Below are 17,144 nucleotides of genomic sequence, written 5' to 3' on the forward strand. Positions count from 1 at the left end.
CCCTCTGAGTGGGTTTGCCCTGATTAATGAGTACTCTGAGGGAATTTTTTTTTTAATCTATTCCGCTCCAGGTAAATATCCTTTAATATTCATTGGGTTTGTGTGTCAGAGAGAATAATTTTGTAGTTCTGCTGCAAGAGCACTCTGGAGGTACACATAAAGTTCACTGCTTTAACTCTGCATTGGAAACAAAGACATTTTATGCATCTTATCTGCTCTCTTTAATAAACAGTGCTGTGATTAATCTGTTTTGAGAAGCTGAAGTCAACTTTACCAGATTTTATTTCTATTTGGGCTTGAAAACATTTGCCAAGTTCAACTGAAATTCACAGACCATCTCAACTTCTTTTTGCTCATTAAACACAGACTCAAGAAGCTATGCTAAAGCACATGGAGGTTGGGGAGGTGATTAGTGGCAGCCACCGTGGCTTCACCAATGGCTGTGTGACCAATGGCTTTCTATGTTGGAGTAACCACAGCAGTGGACATGGAAAACCAATAGATGGGATCTATCTGGACTTCTCTAAAGCCTTTGACACATTTCCCCACGACATCCTTCTCTCTAAATTGGAGAGATATGGATTTGATGAGTGGACTGTTCAGCGGATAAGAAATTGGTTGGATGGTTGTATTCAGAGAGTTGCTGTCAATGGCAATCCGCAGTTTCAGTACAGGATGGGGGATAACGTGATTGAGAGCAGCCCTGCAGAGAAGGACTTGGAGATGCTCATCCGTGAGAAGCTTGACATGAGCTGGCAATGTGGACTTACAGCTTACAAGGCCAACTGTATCCTGGGCTGCATCAAAAGAAGTGTGGCCAGCAGGTCGAGGGAAGTGATTCTGCCCCTCTATTCATCTCTTGAGACCTCCTCTGGAGTATTGTGTCCAGTTCTGGAATCCTCAACCTAAGAAGGATATGGAGTTGTTGGAACAGGTCCAGAGGAGGGCTACAAAGGTGATCGGAGGGCTGGAGAACCTCCCATACAAGGACAGGCTGAGAGCGTTGGGCCTGTTCAGCCTGGAGAAGAGAAGGCTCAGAGGAGATCTTATAGCGACCTTCCAGGACGTGAAGGGGGCAGAAAAGAAAACTGAGGAGGGACTTTTTACAAAGCAGTAATAGGACAAGGGGGAATGGCTATAAATTGGAGAGGGGCAGATCTATACTAGACATAAGGAGGAAATTCTTCACAACAAGGGTGCTGAGGAACTGAAATAGGTTGCCCAGGGAAGCTGTGGCTGCCCCATCCCTGGAGGTGTTCAAGGCCAGGTGGGATGAGGCCTTGAGCAGCCTGATCCAGTGGGAGGTGTCCCTGCCCACAGCAGGGGTTTGGAACTGTATGATCTTTAAGGTCTCTTCCAACTCAAACCATTCTATGATTCAAGAGTAAGAGAACTGCATCTTGTCCTTCCTTACATACAACCAAATCCCTCCAAACATTTTTCAGGCCAAAAAGAAACAGTAGGCATTCTTCCTGGGAAGTCATAAGCTTTCACAAGACTATCCAAACTGCAACTGCTCAGCAGCCTCTAACAATTAGATCTAGTGCTTTTCTGCAAATAAATTTTACTCATTTAACTCAGCAATAAAATGAGATAAAGTACTCAAACAACATACACTGATATATTAATAAGATTCTTCCTATCTTCTATTACATTGAATGACAGAAGTTTTGTATACAATTGCAATTAAGACTCTTGGCAATAATGTGGAACTATTTTGCTGGCCTTGAAAATTTGTTAAATACAAATAGAACAGTAGTGCTTTGCTGGAGATGAAAAACTAGTCCTCTCATACTTGGGTCTCCTTTTCCCTTTCTCTACAGTATGGGACATCTAAATTGGAAAGAAGTGTACTGGAAAGTCAAAGTATCAGCAAACACTGACTATATTTCTGGTGCTTTTCCTTCTGTAAAATTTACTTACATGAAAATCAACATACATACGAGCTATCACATCAACAGTTTGTTCAGTTGTCAAGTCACTGAGTGAGATCTGAATAGCCCCATCTACATCCACATCAGCCAACAGCACAGTGCAACAGCAGCAGACATATAGAAAGAAAAGACAGGCACTGAGGACTCACCCATGCTCAATTGCTCTGAGTTTTGCTTTGGCTCTTTTGTGACTCTCAGTATGCTCCTGGAACACATCTTCCAGTTTCATCCCACCCAACAGGAATCAATCTGCACCTTCCAGGACTGCTCCAAATCTACAGTCAAGTACAACAAGTGGGGACAACCAGGCGATTCCCTTAAAAAACTCTTTATGAAGTGAATTACATACCCAGCTGACCACAGTATTCGCTGCTAGGTGACACCTTTCATCCACGAAAGACATTTCATTAAGATGCAATAATTTTTTGGCAGTCATTCTGATGGCTGCCTGATGGTTGAGTTTTGCTAGTTCCATCTCCGGAAAATATAATCCACCATTACTAAGTTACTCTAGCAGGCTACTGAAGTGACTGTTTACAATTTAATTCCTAGTAACACAGATCCAGTGACCCAGGGGCGAACAGTTTTGTGCTCATTTAGAGCACATGAGGCAAACAGTCCTCACATTCCCATGAGGGATATAGCTATTCCAAAATAATCAGCTGATCTCCTCTGCATCTTCAGAAAGTCACCATTCAATAGTTTACTTCTAAATTCAAACTAAGTAAATATTTTTTGATGGAGGAAAAAGAAGAGAAATGGATAAGGCATCCACAGGATTTAATGACATAATGGTAAGTCTATTAGGACATCAAAATTAATTTCAGTTTCCCTGAGGTATCTTATTTTAATTAACAAATCCACGATCCTGCTATATTAATTAGCATACTGAAAGAATAATACGTTTCAGATGAGTTTAATTCTAATAAAGCTTTTCATCCCATTAAAAAAATAATAAAAGGAATCACAGATCTCAATCCAATTTGTTTTCTACATTTAGTAGCAATGTTTAGAAATTCTACCTAATAATACAACTTTTTGCCATTTCTTTTAATTTGAAAATACTCTGGCTCTGCACATACTGCATTTCAGACATTCTACCTATCGAAGGGACAGCAGTGCAATCCTGTAAAAATGTAATCATTGCAGAATGCCAGGTAACGCTATTTTATAAAGCTATATTATTTCCTACTATTAAGTCTGATAACCAGTAGGGATAACACATGGATTTTTCAAATCCTTATCCATTGCTAATTTTCCAACAAACACAACCATAATTACTCATTAGCATCCCAACTGGGTCAAACAAAATTCTAGGTAAGCATCCAGGACACCAGGCTGCACAGATGTTTCATGCCTTGGTTTACCTGAACCATTCTGCGGTGACTGAGTGGCTGCTATACTACTGGTCAAATCACACATTGTTATAGACATGCTAATTCATTAATCTGCTCAGAGCAGATCTGGAAAGTTCTTTCTTTTTTCCCCAAGTTTGTTTTATGTTCCTCTCTCCTTGTATTAGAGTTACGGGTGAAAAATCACAGCACGTTTTTTCATTTGTTTTTTATTCCCAAAAGCAACAAATTTGTACTTTAGATTCCATCAAAGCACTTTACAGATTTCCTGTTATACAAATTAAAAGGAGAGAAGGAAATATTAGCAAGCCACCAAAGGCCTAAGTTAGCAAAAAAAACTAATGAGAAAAACTCTGCATAGATTAAATTTATGAATGCTTGTAATTTCAGACCTACTTTTCCTCTAAAGACAACCTACTACTTTGACCTACCACCACCTAGGAAGTCATTCATGCACAAATTTTCTAATTAGTATATCTTGACAGCCTTTTACTTATATATTTCAAACTACCAGGTTGCATATTTTCAATGCTTTACTAAAGAACAAAAGTCAAAATAGTATTTATGGAACAGACCACCCCCCATTAATAAAATGTAGAAAGAATCAAATGTAGAAAGAATCGAGCCATTTAGAAGTTCAGGTTACAATGGAAAATGTGTGTGAACCTCAGTAATATTTCTGCTTCGTCTGCCACTGCACAGTCCCTCCCTCTTCCAGCAATCACAGAGGAGGAATGGCAGAAACTCCTTTATGACCATAATGAGGTTCCCATCTCAGCTCCCTTGGGTTTGACCTATTGTATATCCTGTGAGATCCCAAAATGACAACCTGGTGCCTCTGATGTATGCAGGAAAATGACAGACGTTTTCTCTAAAGATACTAAGGGTTCATGATCACAAACAACAACTTTTTACAAGAACGTCTAAAGACTTTAGCTATGTTTGCTTTATTTTTATTCTCAATTCCCTTCCATCTCCATGTGGTCCACTGAATAGGTCTTTCTCATATCTGTGTTTTTTCGTCAGACACCTAATAGCCAACATATTTTGTGTTTATTTTCAACTCTGTGTCTCAGGCCTGTTAAGGGAGGAGGGTGTTTCTCAGCAAAATGATTAGCACACTATGGCCTTATCAATTGTTTTTCTAAAGACTTTGTAATGCAATAGATAGTTTATTCAGAAGAAACACAATAGTTAATAGAAACATTTTTCTCAAGAAGACAAGGCAGCCTGTTCAGAGATTCATTGCTCTAATAGTTGTCCATCTTGGAACAGCATTAATCTTGGAAGACTGAGACCAAGGTAGTCAACATCTTTTTTTCTTGCTTTATGCTTTTGAATGAATTTTGAATTTTTTTGCCATAGTGGGCATTGACATAGTTGGAGCCATTTATTTTCTAAAAATATATAATATTTCCTTAATGCAAGTCATAGGTTAGTGCTTAATAATAGACTCAATAGCATTTGAATTATCCTGTGCTTGCCAGCTCTCATACTTACTGTGTATCAGGTAAAAGTACAGAACTCCAGATTCTAGATTTGTTTAAAAGAAGGGAAGTTAAAAAAAGATTCCACCTCTGCTAAACATACAAACAATTTTCATGGGGTAATTATACTAATTTACTCTAATACTTAGAGTTTAAATACAGTAGACAGACACAGGAAGAGCTAGCATACCAAAACCAGAAAATGTAATGAATTATAGTAGCGAGAAATAAGAATAATCAAATACTGGATTAAATTCTGCTCTCTCACTGGTATGTCAATGTGGCTTCGTTTTTTTTTTATATAAAGAATTATAAATTCTATAGACTCCGACATTTGGTTAATGGTTACTAAATCTGGCATTTACAGACACATTAGGAAAGACGGTATTTATTTGCAATTTTATTTCCCTCACAGTGAAACGTGGAATCCATACAGCTGTACAACGAAGATGATTAGAATTGCTACAAATGAAGGCCTCCTGGGAAAAAAAAATATCAATAGAATAGTTTAAATACAAGAACCATAATTGCATTATTAGCTGTGCTGTGCACTACCACAGGAAAGCTAATGGCATGATTCTGAAGCAGCTTTATAGATTATGGAAAACTATATAACCTCTTTTGCTCCCACTGACAATACAACAGAATTGAGATCCCTGCCATTACGGGAAGGAAAACTGCCTCATTTTTCACAAACCTTGTGAATATGTCTTTTCATGGATTCTAAATGTTAACTACATATATGTGTCCATGAACCAGTAGCTGGAATAACAAATAACCATTTGTTTAACCTTAGCTGTGGCAAACGTAGCAGTGAATTGTGGTTTCAGTCCCAGTCCTACAAATAAATGACTGTTGCAGAAGGAGCGAGAAAGTGGTGCTCCCGCCCCAGAGATGGGCTGGCTGTATCTGAGAGACAGCAAGAGGATTACTGTCATAAACTGTCAGTGAGATGACATGCCTATTTTATTCAGAGTTCTAAACGTACTTACTGCTGAAACAATCTGCATACAGTTTACTAGCAGGATTCCAGCTTGAAAGCAGAAGATCAAAATAATTTTCATTACATTCTGACAACGTGCAATAGTTATTCCCAGTGAGTCACTCCTACTTTGTCCCTGTATTTTCCCTTCCTGCCCAGTCCCCATGTTGCAAAGATATAAATATATGAAAACCATTACTTTTTCAGTAGTAACTGAAATAGAAGAAATGCGTAATCAAGATTACTCAGTCTGGAAAGACAAAATGATCAAAGACACAAACTGAAAGATTGGGCCTGGGAGACATCATCTCCATCATGTCACACATAGACAATTTGCTGGAATAGTCAACCTGCACACATCTGCACTTTGGCTCCTTGCTGACCTGCAACAGCCAATATACATTTTGTCTTACTTTGAGGGCACTCGTGCAGCTCTGCACCTGCCCAGCTGCTGCCAGTTCACCACCGTACAAGGATCAGCAAATTCTTTTCTTCACTAGGAAGGTTTAAAAGTGAATTTGTGGGCTTCACGGGAATGGAAAGAGAACCAACCTCAGGGTGTTTCCGTATCCACAGCTCAAATGTGAGCATAATTAATTTGATCCATTTTAGGTCTTGGATCACTTCACTGCACCAGCAACCCTGGATATTGCCTTCAGAGTCCTTATAAAGGTTCAGAGCAGGGCAGCCCAGCTTGTCACTGCTCTCAGATGACAGGACTTGGTAAGCGGGCAGGTTTGCTCCCTATTCTGGATGTAGTGGTGCTTCAGCTTTCATTGGCACCATGAGACCATAAAGGAGCTTAGAAAGGAGAAAGGTACGTCTTTAAAGTGGATATGGGGAAGCAGGATAAAAAACTCCGAGTAGAAAAAAGACTGCTAATTTACCAGCAAAATATCCTATCATTATTGACACATTATCTTCTGTGTGGCTTACCCCTGGGGTGACTTACCGCTCTGCAAACCTATTAATACATTATGTTCACTGCTGCTTGAAAGGGCTACCTTACTGAAGAAAGCGCTAACTTGGTAAAAGAAATCCCGTAACAAGGGAATTCCTGAATGGATTTACAGTTGTGGTATACACAGGGCACTGTGGATGAAAGCCTTGTTTGCAGAGGTTATTGGAAAACAATGTTGTATGAATGTCTGGAGCTTTTTTAACTGGGTTGGGAGAAAGCGTGCATGATTCCAGGTTTATAGTTTCTACTGTCAAATTCTGCTGGGTTTACTTATGTGTGGTAAAATATTGCCATCAAGTGGCCATTTATTCAATTACAGAGCCCCTCCCCCTCCGGGGCAGGCTGCTTGCCTTTCCTTAGGTGATAACTTCCTACATTAAACTGTCTGGTATGCAAATGTAATAACTCCACTGCTACAAGTTATGCAATTATATTACTCAAAAACACTTTTGATCCCAATTGCTTTGAATCTCAAAAAAGTAGGAAGAAATTTAGAGCATCTAAATTAACAGCATCTGACCTCTTTATTAAGAAAAGCCATCCAGATTTTTCCTCTCTAGCTGAGAAGCGTAACTTGTAATTCAAATTCTAATAAGACAAAGTATGTAGGGAAGCTTTCCTCTTAATTCATTGTACATACTGCCTTACAAACCATAGGGGGCATTATGTTACCATGGTTTGTTCTTCTAGTTTATCAATTTAGAATGATGCTCTGTTATTGTCATATTCATCAAGCTGTCAAAAGCCCTATATGAACACCAACTCAAGAAATAAACACAGACAACTGTGTTCCACATTTTCTGTGTTTTAAAAATCATTTTCAGGACATCCAAAGTGAAAATACGTGCCCTTTCTTATTACCTGCAACTTAATTGAGATCAATTTACGTACTCTGAAATGTGCAGATTAATCTTTAACGTGCTTAAAATCTGTCGTTGAGTGAATGTACAAAGAAAGCAAGGGGATAGCCTTTGGGAAGAGATAAGAAAGGTATTACAACTTTAGAATCCTGAGCTTTGCATAACAGCGAGGGAATACTGTCATGCTGACCTGCAAAGAAATGTGACTGCAGGCGTGATAAGAGAAGGCAGGATGGCACTGGTCCACCTGTGCCTGAGCACAGCACATGAGGCACACGCAGGAGAACCTGCAACCAGCACTAACCAGCCAAAGTACTTTAGCTTTTCCACTCTCCAGGTCCCCTGGGATGCTGTTTGTAAATACCCACGGCACAGCCCAGGGTTGAGCCCTGCATACCACCACACAGGAGCCTTTGGACAGGGTCACGCGTGATTTAAAACACCAGTCTCCACGCTCACCTCCTACATGGCTGCATAAAGGCCAACATTAGACAGGTCTGTAAAATGGTGGTTTCCCTACACCTTTTTGGAGCCTGCAGTTCAGCGGCACAGCCGAGTGCCGGCTGGCTGCGGAGTGAGGGGTAGCGCGGGAACCACCCCAGCTGCTGCTGAAGGCCGGTTTAATAATCTTTGCACGCTTCCTGCAAAAAGAAGGTTTGAGGATCTTGTAAACAGCAGAACTAAAGGCAATTTCAAATTGGCTCACAATTTTTGTTTACAGGAATTATCTTTAAGGCAGCAGGAAGGAAGCCTTTCAGACACAAAATTCACTGTGACTTAGCCCAAATTTATGTGAAAAAACAGGTACTTATTAACAACCTTGATGTTGAATCTAAACTTATTTTAAACTTTAGTCTAACAGGCAAAGGCCCATTGAAGAACAGATCCTTATCTTGTGTAGCCGGCTTTCCTTGCCTTAAGAAATATAGAAAAAGACTAAAATGAGCAGATTTTGTAGATTGCAGTAACAATAAATATTTAGACCACTTTAGAATGAATGTCACCTCTTGAGGATGAGACTCGATACTCTGTGTGGCATCAAGAGATTTCCACAATTTCTTGTTCAAGTAAAGACTTGTAGGAGCAAAATACAGGAGAAATGGACACAATCAGAAGTGCTAGACTGTAGAATGGCAACTGAGGCTTGGGTTCTGCATTGGGGAGAAAATGGAATATCAGCCACTTATATTAACAATCTTTAGGAAAATTCAAATTTTAGTATTCATAAACTCACTGTTAGTTATAAACTGAAATCCTGAGAAGATAAAAAGGAGACTATAATGACAAAGGTAGAAACATTTTGTAGTAAAATGTGCTTTTCTGAACAACTTCCAATAACAAAAGAACTGTGTGTTCCTAAGATGATTCCCCTGGCTGAGATCCGTAATCTATTTTTTCAGTTTTGAAAAAGTTGGCTTTGCTTCATAACGTCCAATATCCCTCCCATTCCCTCAACTGCATAAAGGATGCACTGACACTTTTTGGTCTATCTCCCACATCACTCTTCAGTCAGAAGACCAGACACAGGCAAGATGCTTCTGCTGAAGAAAATAAAGCCAGCTGCTTCTTTCTACCAGCCAACACTGCCAGTTATCCCTAGTAGAGGTAAAGTGTGATTGCTTGCTGACTGTTATCCCCATAGTTTTACTCTCTCACAGTACAAAAATCTAATACAGTACGGAAAATGCAGCAGAAGACATCCTCTGGGACAGGATGAGTACCAGCCCCAGGAGCACGAGGAAAGTTCTGGTTGTACTGCATGGAGACGTGATTGAACAAGGATAGAGTTCAACGCTATTGACACCTACAAAAACATTACCAAGAGAAAGAGATGGGGCCATCTAATTGTATAATATTGGAAGAATACTTGCATAATTACAGACTTACAGTGACAGCTGCTTAAAATGTCCACTACCACTCACTGCAGGTGGTTATTTATCCATAGGTTTCCCATTCATCTGAATGGAAAACAGCAGGGGGTGGCCTCTTGGCATCCCACATAATGGCAGACACTTTAAGCAACTACCATGCGCTAGATCCCAATTTTAATGCTGGGGGAAGGATATGGACTCGCCTATTGCGAGTCCATTTTAGGGCTATCTTCTTTATTGTCAGAGATGTCACAGGACAAACAAGGGATGAGCGGGGAATTCAAGTAAAGTTCCTGGGACTGTTTATTACAGACCTGATTTCTGTAAATTTCCCTTAAGAGGTATTCTCTACCGAGTGCGTTTTGCAGGAGATGGTAAAGGAGAGCCGTGCCATTTAAAATTCAGGACTCTAAAATACCAGCAAGTGTGAAGACAACTGTTGGTAGTTTGAAATAATAATATATATCTATAAAAGCCGCCTTTGTTATTTTATTTATACCTCAATTATATCACTTCTAAAAACACAGTTTGGAAAGAAGGGCACATCTCAGTGCATATCCTTTCACCTCCTTCATGCATATGAGTATACAAAATTCACCTCAGGGTCAGAAATCAAATGGTTATTACGGCTTCAGAAGGAACATCATACATGCAGTGCTCTGTGGTGTCTCACAATAGAGTCTCTTCATCTCTTCAGTTACCATCCACTCTTTATTAATAAGCAGTGAGCTCAAAACAGAGCAAAGCTTTAATCCTATACTTCCTTTGAGCAGGATAGCGTGCTATCCTTACTCACTTATAGCCTTCTCTTAGCGGTATCCACATACCATATACTTACAGGGATGTTTGCTTTATTTTTTATTTCCATTTAAGAATATATGTTTTCATGTTTTCCATGTATTTTAATGGCTTGTTGAGCAATGCTATCACAGACTTATTGCTTGGTCTTATCATGCTTGGTGAGCTGCCAGACTTTCCAGCAACAACAAAAGCCAGTTGCAGCCGTGTCTATTATTCTCAATGCCATTAGGAAAAGCTGGCAGGCTTACTTTGTTGCTTTTGCAGCTGGATGGCATTTATGAGGTGTGTTTCATGTTCTCGCAGCACTAACTTGCATCACAGAAAAGCAGAAAACTATCATTTTAATTGGAGTAATCATAGGTATCATTCTTGCCACTGTGTATTACATTAAGTTAATGAAATTTGAGAGACACACTCCAACACATCACCGCGATCAGCCCAGTTCATTGTAAACTGTATGCCTCATTTACATGAGTTCCTAGTTTATTTTACTGGGGATAGGGAATATGCAATCTCTGCAATCAGATCAACTTTTTTTCTTGCACTCGCAAATTATTACTTCTGAGAAACAGGCTGAAGTGATGGAAGAAACTAAATAGACATAAAAGGAGTGTATCTATTCTGAGCTGGTGCTGTGTACAAGACTGACTGCTAAATATGAAGGAAGCATAACATAAGGTTTTGAAAAGATGTCCTTTTTTTTCCTTTTTCTTTCATTTTTTGTCCTTGTACTTACATATTTATCATGGGAAGAATGAGGCAGCTTTTCCTACCACCCGCCAGTACTCCCCTCTGAAACTGTGCTCTCCAGCAAACCCCATTCAAGAGGGATGCCACCTTGCACATTTTGGTTCTTGTTTTCCTGCCTGACTTCTCCTCAATACTCACCTTGATTTATAAAGAAAATAATCACAGCCGGTTTAGAGTTAAAATTAGCTTGAGGAAAAAGTGAACATCTCAAAAAAGAAAAAAAAAAAAAGGAGTCACAGAAAAGTCACTCTTCCCTCCAGTTTTGTCTGAACGATCTTTTCCAATACTTGGCTAAGGAACTTTCCCATCTTTACTCCCTTCTCATTTTACTTGCTGTGCCTTATATTTGATGCTATTTCTGAACCAGAATACACTTGTACATTTTTATGTAACCTATCCAAGATCAGCATTGCTAGAGAACTCTTTGAAACTCTGTAAGGCCATTTCAGAGACAGAGACAACGCTCTTTCTCTATCCACTACTTTTCCTTGTATTTGTCAACCACTAGAAACTCTTCAGCTCTCTCATATCTTGTGTTTCTTTACTTCACACATTTGTCTTTTACTACAAAGCCAGGAAGTAGCAGAGATTTTGCAGCTTTAATATTTTCCATAAATGCTTATTAAATTTAGGTTTATAGAAAGTACAACTGTGCTGTAGCTCACATCTCCAAGGGGAAATTTTTTTAGCAGAGCAATTCCAGGGAAGCATACCTATACAAACCATGAAAAGCTCAGATAATTTCAACAGGTCATTCATCAGAAAGCCTGACTCAAGTCTATTGTGCCACAGAATTAGCACAGAGCTGTAGCCATTGTGCCCACACACTACTCCTTGATAATTTTGTCCATGAAGTTGATCAGCAGAACATAGAAGTCATGATGATCACACGCATCTACTACATCGTTCAAATATTAAATAAAGCTGATAGCTGTAAATCAACAGATGAAGTATTTTGTTCCCAAAATTAAGTATATTTTTTTCTAGTTTTGTCAGCTCTTCTGCAAACAACAAAGAACATATTCACTTTTTACCCCCTAAAAATGCAAAAGAAGAAAGTAAAGGGTGTTGTCTTCTGATTTGCACATGCCCATGTCATACCTTTTTCTTCTCAGTAGCCATTAATACATGAAAGAATGGACAATTATAACTAAAAGCATCAAAATTCCCATTATGCTATGGGAATCCTGTTCTAAGGATCAACAAACTGCAGAATCCAGAAACACTAAATGACCTCAAGCTCTTATCACAAGTCCCGATTTATATGAAAACTGAAAAAATTGTCACATAATAGGAGAAAAATGGCCTCTGGCAGGAAGTATTGCAGCCTGTAACACTGCAGTTTTGAAGAGATCATATATCAGTGCCTGTGCAGGAGGTATTTCAGGGGATCCAAGGGGATGCAGGAAGTAAGTGCTGTGCAGAGCATGCCTTACACCAGCACTATCGTACTGGACCAGAAGCATAGATAGGATTGCTTTTTATCAGTAGAATTGGAGGTCCTTTTTAAGCATCTTGGATTTAAAATCTTATTTTCCGACTAATTATTTCTGGTACAGTTTTTGACTGGAAATCCAAGTGCTAGATTAAGACTGTTTACTGTTCTCTTTCCCCAAAACTGCTTACGCACTAGGGTTGTAGGTTTTTGTGATAATCTAGCAAAGACAGAGGGAACACATCTTACAACAGCAGCAAGTATTTGTTTTACATGTAGAAGCCATGATGCTGTAAAAATACTGGTCATAAATAAATACAAGCAAAACACTGGAGGTACTATGGCAATATCTAAATCTCAGTTGCTGTCAAGTGCTCTGTCAACCTGAAGGTGACTCTGGCAGTCTCGTAGGGTGGAGATTTCAATGTATCTTGATTTCTGCTCATTCTACCAGTGAGGCAGCATCAACTTTTGCGTCCTTAAAAATTTCTTATCTATCTGCCCACTCTTGCCCTCTTTGCAAGATTTGTACAATAATAAGAGGATGGGAATATTAGTGGGTTATAAGGCAGTGAGTGGGTAAGAGTAAGAAAATATACTGAAATGGATGATGTGAATAATTAAATCCATTTTTCTATCTATTGAAGGAACAGAAACCACAAAGATGAAAGTGAGGTTGCTTGTTTTACGAGTTGCCTAGCCAATGAATACCATCCGTCAGCAGCAACTGTATAAACACATCCCCTCAGCAAAGCCTTTGTAGAGCCACCTGCACCCTGAGCCAGACTGAACTTCAGTGACATTTTAAACATTCTCACGAGAATTTTTCTTCATTCAGTGAATAAAACATACTGCACGGCTGAGCAAATTACTGGAACATATGTGGTGGTAGTTCAGGATTTTCAAGCAGCAGTTTAAGTTGTTGAGGTTTCTCAACCAACGCTGTTTTTTAACACTTGAAACCCCCATATTCATTTCCATCCATGTTCAAACTGGATTTGTCAAAACTTTTGCATACTTTGCAGTTTGAGTCACAACAAGCTAATTCACCGCTGTAAATCACTTTAGCTGCACTGAACTCAGTAGAGAGAGGTGGATTCAATCTATCTGAGGATTTAGGCTATTACATTCTAAAGTGTTTTTTTTCAAAAAAAAAAAAAGCATCTTGATCTGTTATTTATTATTGAGCTATCAGTTTTATTTATTTTTTGCAATACTTGACAGTCATAGGAATGAATTGCCGTTGCAGTAAGCAGGGGGTTATGAACACAATTCTCATTAACGGTAGTATTTTTCTTGGGATTTTGTAATGCCAGTGCCATCTAATCAGTCCTAGCTCATATGCTTCTGCATGCACAAAGTAGAAGGGATAGGACTTATAGGAGGTGAAGTGAAATTACCATGCAACCCCCCCGCCCCAACCTGATTTCATCACTGAAATTCACAATTCCCCAAGCAATGTGAAATTCCCCAAAGCATTCATTAGTAATTCTTCTTTTTGCCATCAAGGCCAAGAGAAGGAAACAACCAAGCAGAACTGCACTGTGAAAGCATTAACTCAGCATCTATTTTGGCCAAGAAGTTCAAATTTCCTCACCTGCCTTGAAAGTGAAATAAGCAACAAAGAATGACTCCAAAGTTCTGTAGATGAGATCCATTAGTATGATCACAGGGTTTGGTAAAATATCTTTTTCTTCCTTAAAAAGTGTTGTTTTATTGAAATGAAAATATATGAAATGCTTGGACAAAGCTATATACTATGCATCCTATAAATCTCTGTGGAAATATTAAAGGACAAAAGAAGGCTGAAGTATGAGAAGCTTGTCAGAAAACTTGATTTTCTAGGAAATGTCAAAGCAATTCATTGCAAGTGCAGTGAAATTATCAGGCTCCACTCTGACTGGTTAAGCAACCCTACGTGCCTTACCTACCCAAAACTTGCAGTAACCACCTAATAATTCACTGGTAGAAGTGTCGTAACAAGCCCAAAATCCAAACAAAACATCCTATAGGCACTACATGCAAAAACCGTTCATAAATCAGTAATTATCTTTGTCAGTGCACTTCCCGGGACAGAAGAGCATTACTGGAAGCAGTAGCTAAGCAAATACCTCAAATACCAACCTCTTTCTGACCTTACCAAAAGTACAATACCACATAACTCTTTTTTTCCTTTTTAGACTTTTTGCTTGCAAAAAAAAATGTTGTGGAAACAGCTTATTGAAATTTAAAACAGTTTTTTCTAGTTTGGGAATCCTGGTTCCAAAGGGCATCTTTTGGCATCGGACTCTACAGTCATCTGCACAGAGCCTGGATTGTGTGAGTATTAGGTTCGATGGTATAAGCATCCCTGGCACGATGGCAGTGTTTTCCAGCAAAAGCCATTGTTAACTTTCTACTGTATAGCTGAGAATAGTATTCAGAAATCCTATGTTCTTCCAATGAAATAAAATAAACATCAGAAAAAGAACTGAAAGATATTTTTAAACCGGAACAAATTCAAAGATGATACTGCCAAGATCATATACCGCACAATACAAAAACGTATTAAATGATCACATCCCTCTGTAGTATAAAATCATTCTGAAAAAGCACCTTTTTCTGTCACCTTGTCTGACAAGCTTTATGTATTTTATTTGTATGCAAGTGAATGGCAGTTTATTGTGTCCCAGAGGATGAAGTATTAACGATCATTTGCTCCCTGCTGCGTGGCCTGTCATAATTTTGTAGAAAGACTGACAGAAGTACCAACCAATCAGTCCGTTAATACTCACCTGACAGTGCCCACTCAGCCCAATTTAACCAAGGTCCTTTGCCAAATCCTTAGGTAATTTTCATTTAAAAAAATGCAATTTTTGATAACATCTGTAAATTGCTAGATAGAAGCAGACTAAACAAATGGTATATTTATTTTGTGTATCAGTCAGACTCCTATCTCAGCAGGTGTTTTCTGGAAAAAAAGACTTCCAATCTGAAAGCCCATTTCGGTCAGCAAGAATCAATCTCTAAAATATTCAGCAATTTGTTATATCAATATCTTAACATGGAAAATTTCTTGCAGCATATAAGAATTAAATCCAGTTCTGACAAGTAAATAGAAGGCAGAATTTTTTAAAATGATAGTTGAAAGTCAAATGTCAAAAAATCCCCCAGATTTGAACAATGTGATGCCATTCATTTCTCTGCAATGCTACCTGCTTCGTTTTACCTTTTCTTGTCGAAAAAGCCCAGATAAAGACAGTTGTTACTAACTATGACACACAAATAACCTTACATCCTGTTAGTCATTTTATATCATGGTAGATGTACTCTAAGCTATTAGAAAAAAAAAGTTTCAAGAAAAATATGTCTGAATGTGCTCAGCAAAACAAGATATAGATGATTAGAGGGGAGATTAGCAGACGCTGATATCAAGAATCAGTGCCATGCCTGGACACACCCTCCACGCCTCAAGAAGAGCTCTGTTTCTTTCCAAGCAACTGCATTTTTGTCTTATTGACAAGGAAACAATATAGAGTCCTAATGTCCCTGGAATTAGTCTGAAAGCAAAATCCTGACCTGAGAGATCTTCGTGAAAAAATGAAACTGGGGGGCAGGAAACTAGGAAAAAACAATTAAAATAAAGTATCTGTGAGAGGTGCACATCAGCTTGAGACAAATCCTGCCTCCTGGGTGGCACATATCCTGTGACAAGGTGTGACACGCCTGACAGACCCTACCTGAAGGAACCAGCATTAGCAGTTACCTTCACATGGTGTTCTTCTGAGACTTAACGACAGAGAATATCACTCAGGTGTTGCAACTATAACATTTTGATGTAAATTAAATAGATGCATTGCATCAAAGGCATTTGTATAAATGGAATAAGAAACGGAAAGATACTTGTTTGCTGCCTGCTGTTCTTTATATGCAAATCTTAGTATATTACATGGCAACATACTTGCCTTCCAGAGCCACATAAATGTTTTACTGTTTTATGAGATGTTTGCAATAAATGTGATTGATGATGATTTTTTTTTTCATAATTGCCTATTAGAAATACACTATTTTGGTGACAAATCCTTAAGGGATATCTCAGTTTCAAAACTGAAGAGAATGAGAAGTACCTGTACCAGGAATTGGGTGGTGCTGCTAACAAATGTCAAAAATGAACGTTCAGTCTGGTGGTTAATTTTACTCATACATTTCCTTAAGCTTATTAGCATCCTTTCCAGGTTTACCGAGTTTTGCATTTCGATCAGATGCAAAGATGTATAAAAATACTGCTACTGTACCTTAGGGCAGGCAAATAGCTTTAAGCTACACACACAAATAGTCACAAGGGTGAATAGCTATAATTATATTGGAGTGCATCCAAGAAATCAGCTATTCTGTTTATACTTCTTGCCTCTTTGAATTTATGTGCACTTCAAGCAAACATAATGTAAACTGATTTTAATACTAAAACTGTTGACCTCAGTATTGCAGCTTATTGACTATTTTTCATACAATTGCTGTTATGCTAGAAAAGATATAAATATCTGGGTAAAAATTTGTAGCAGGAAAACTCCCGGACCATTTGTAAATAATAATAGATATCACTACTAGTCACTTTAAAATGCAAGAGTATTAAAGATCTTTAGCCTACAGTTTTAAATTGAAATTCTGTCCTGACTAATTCTGAAATTGGTAGAGATGCAGGAACAGAAAGAAAACAACTATTATTTTT

The sequence above is a fragment of the Cuculus canorus genome, chromosome 9, assembly GCF_017976375.1.
Source record: "Cuculus canorus isolate bCucCan1 chromosome 9, bCucCan1.pri, whole genome shotgun sequence".
NCBI lineage: Eukaryota > Metazoa > Chordata > Aves > Cuculiformes > Cuculidae > Cuculus > Cuculus canorus.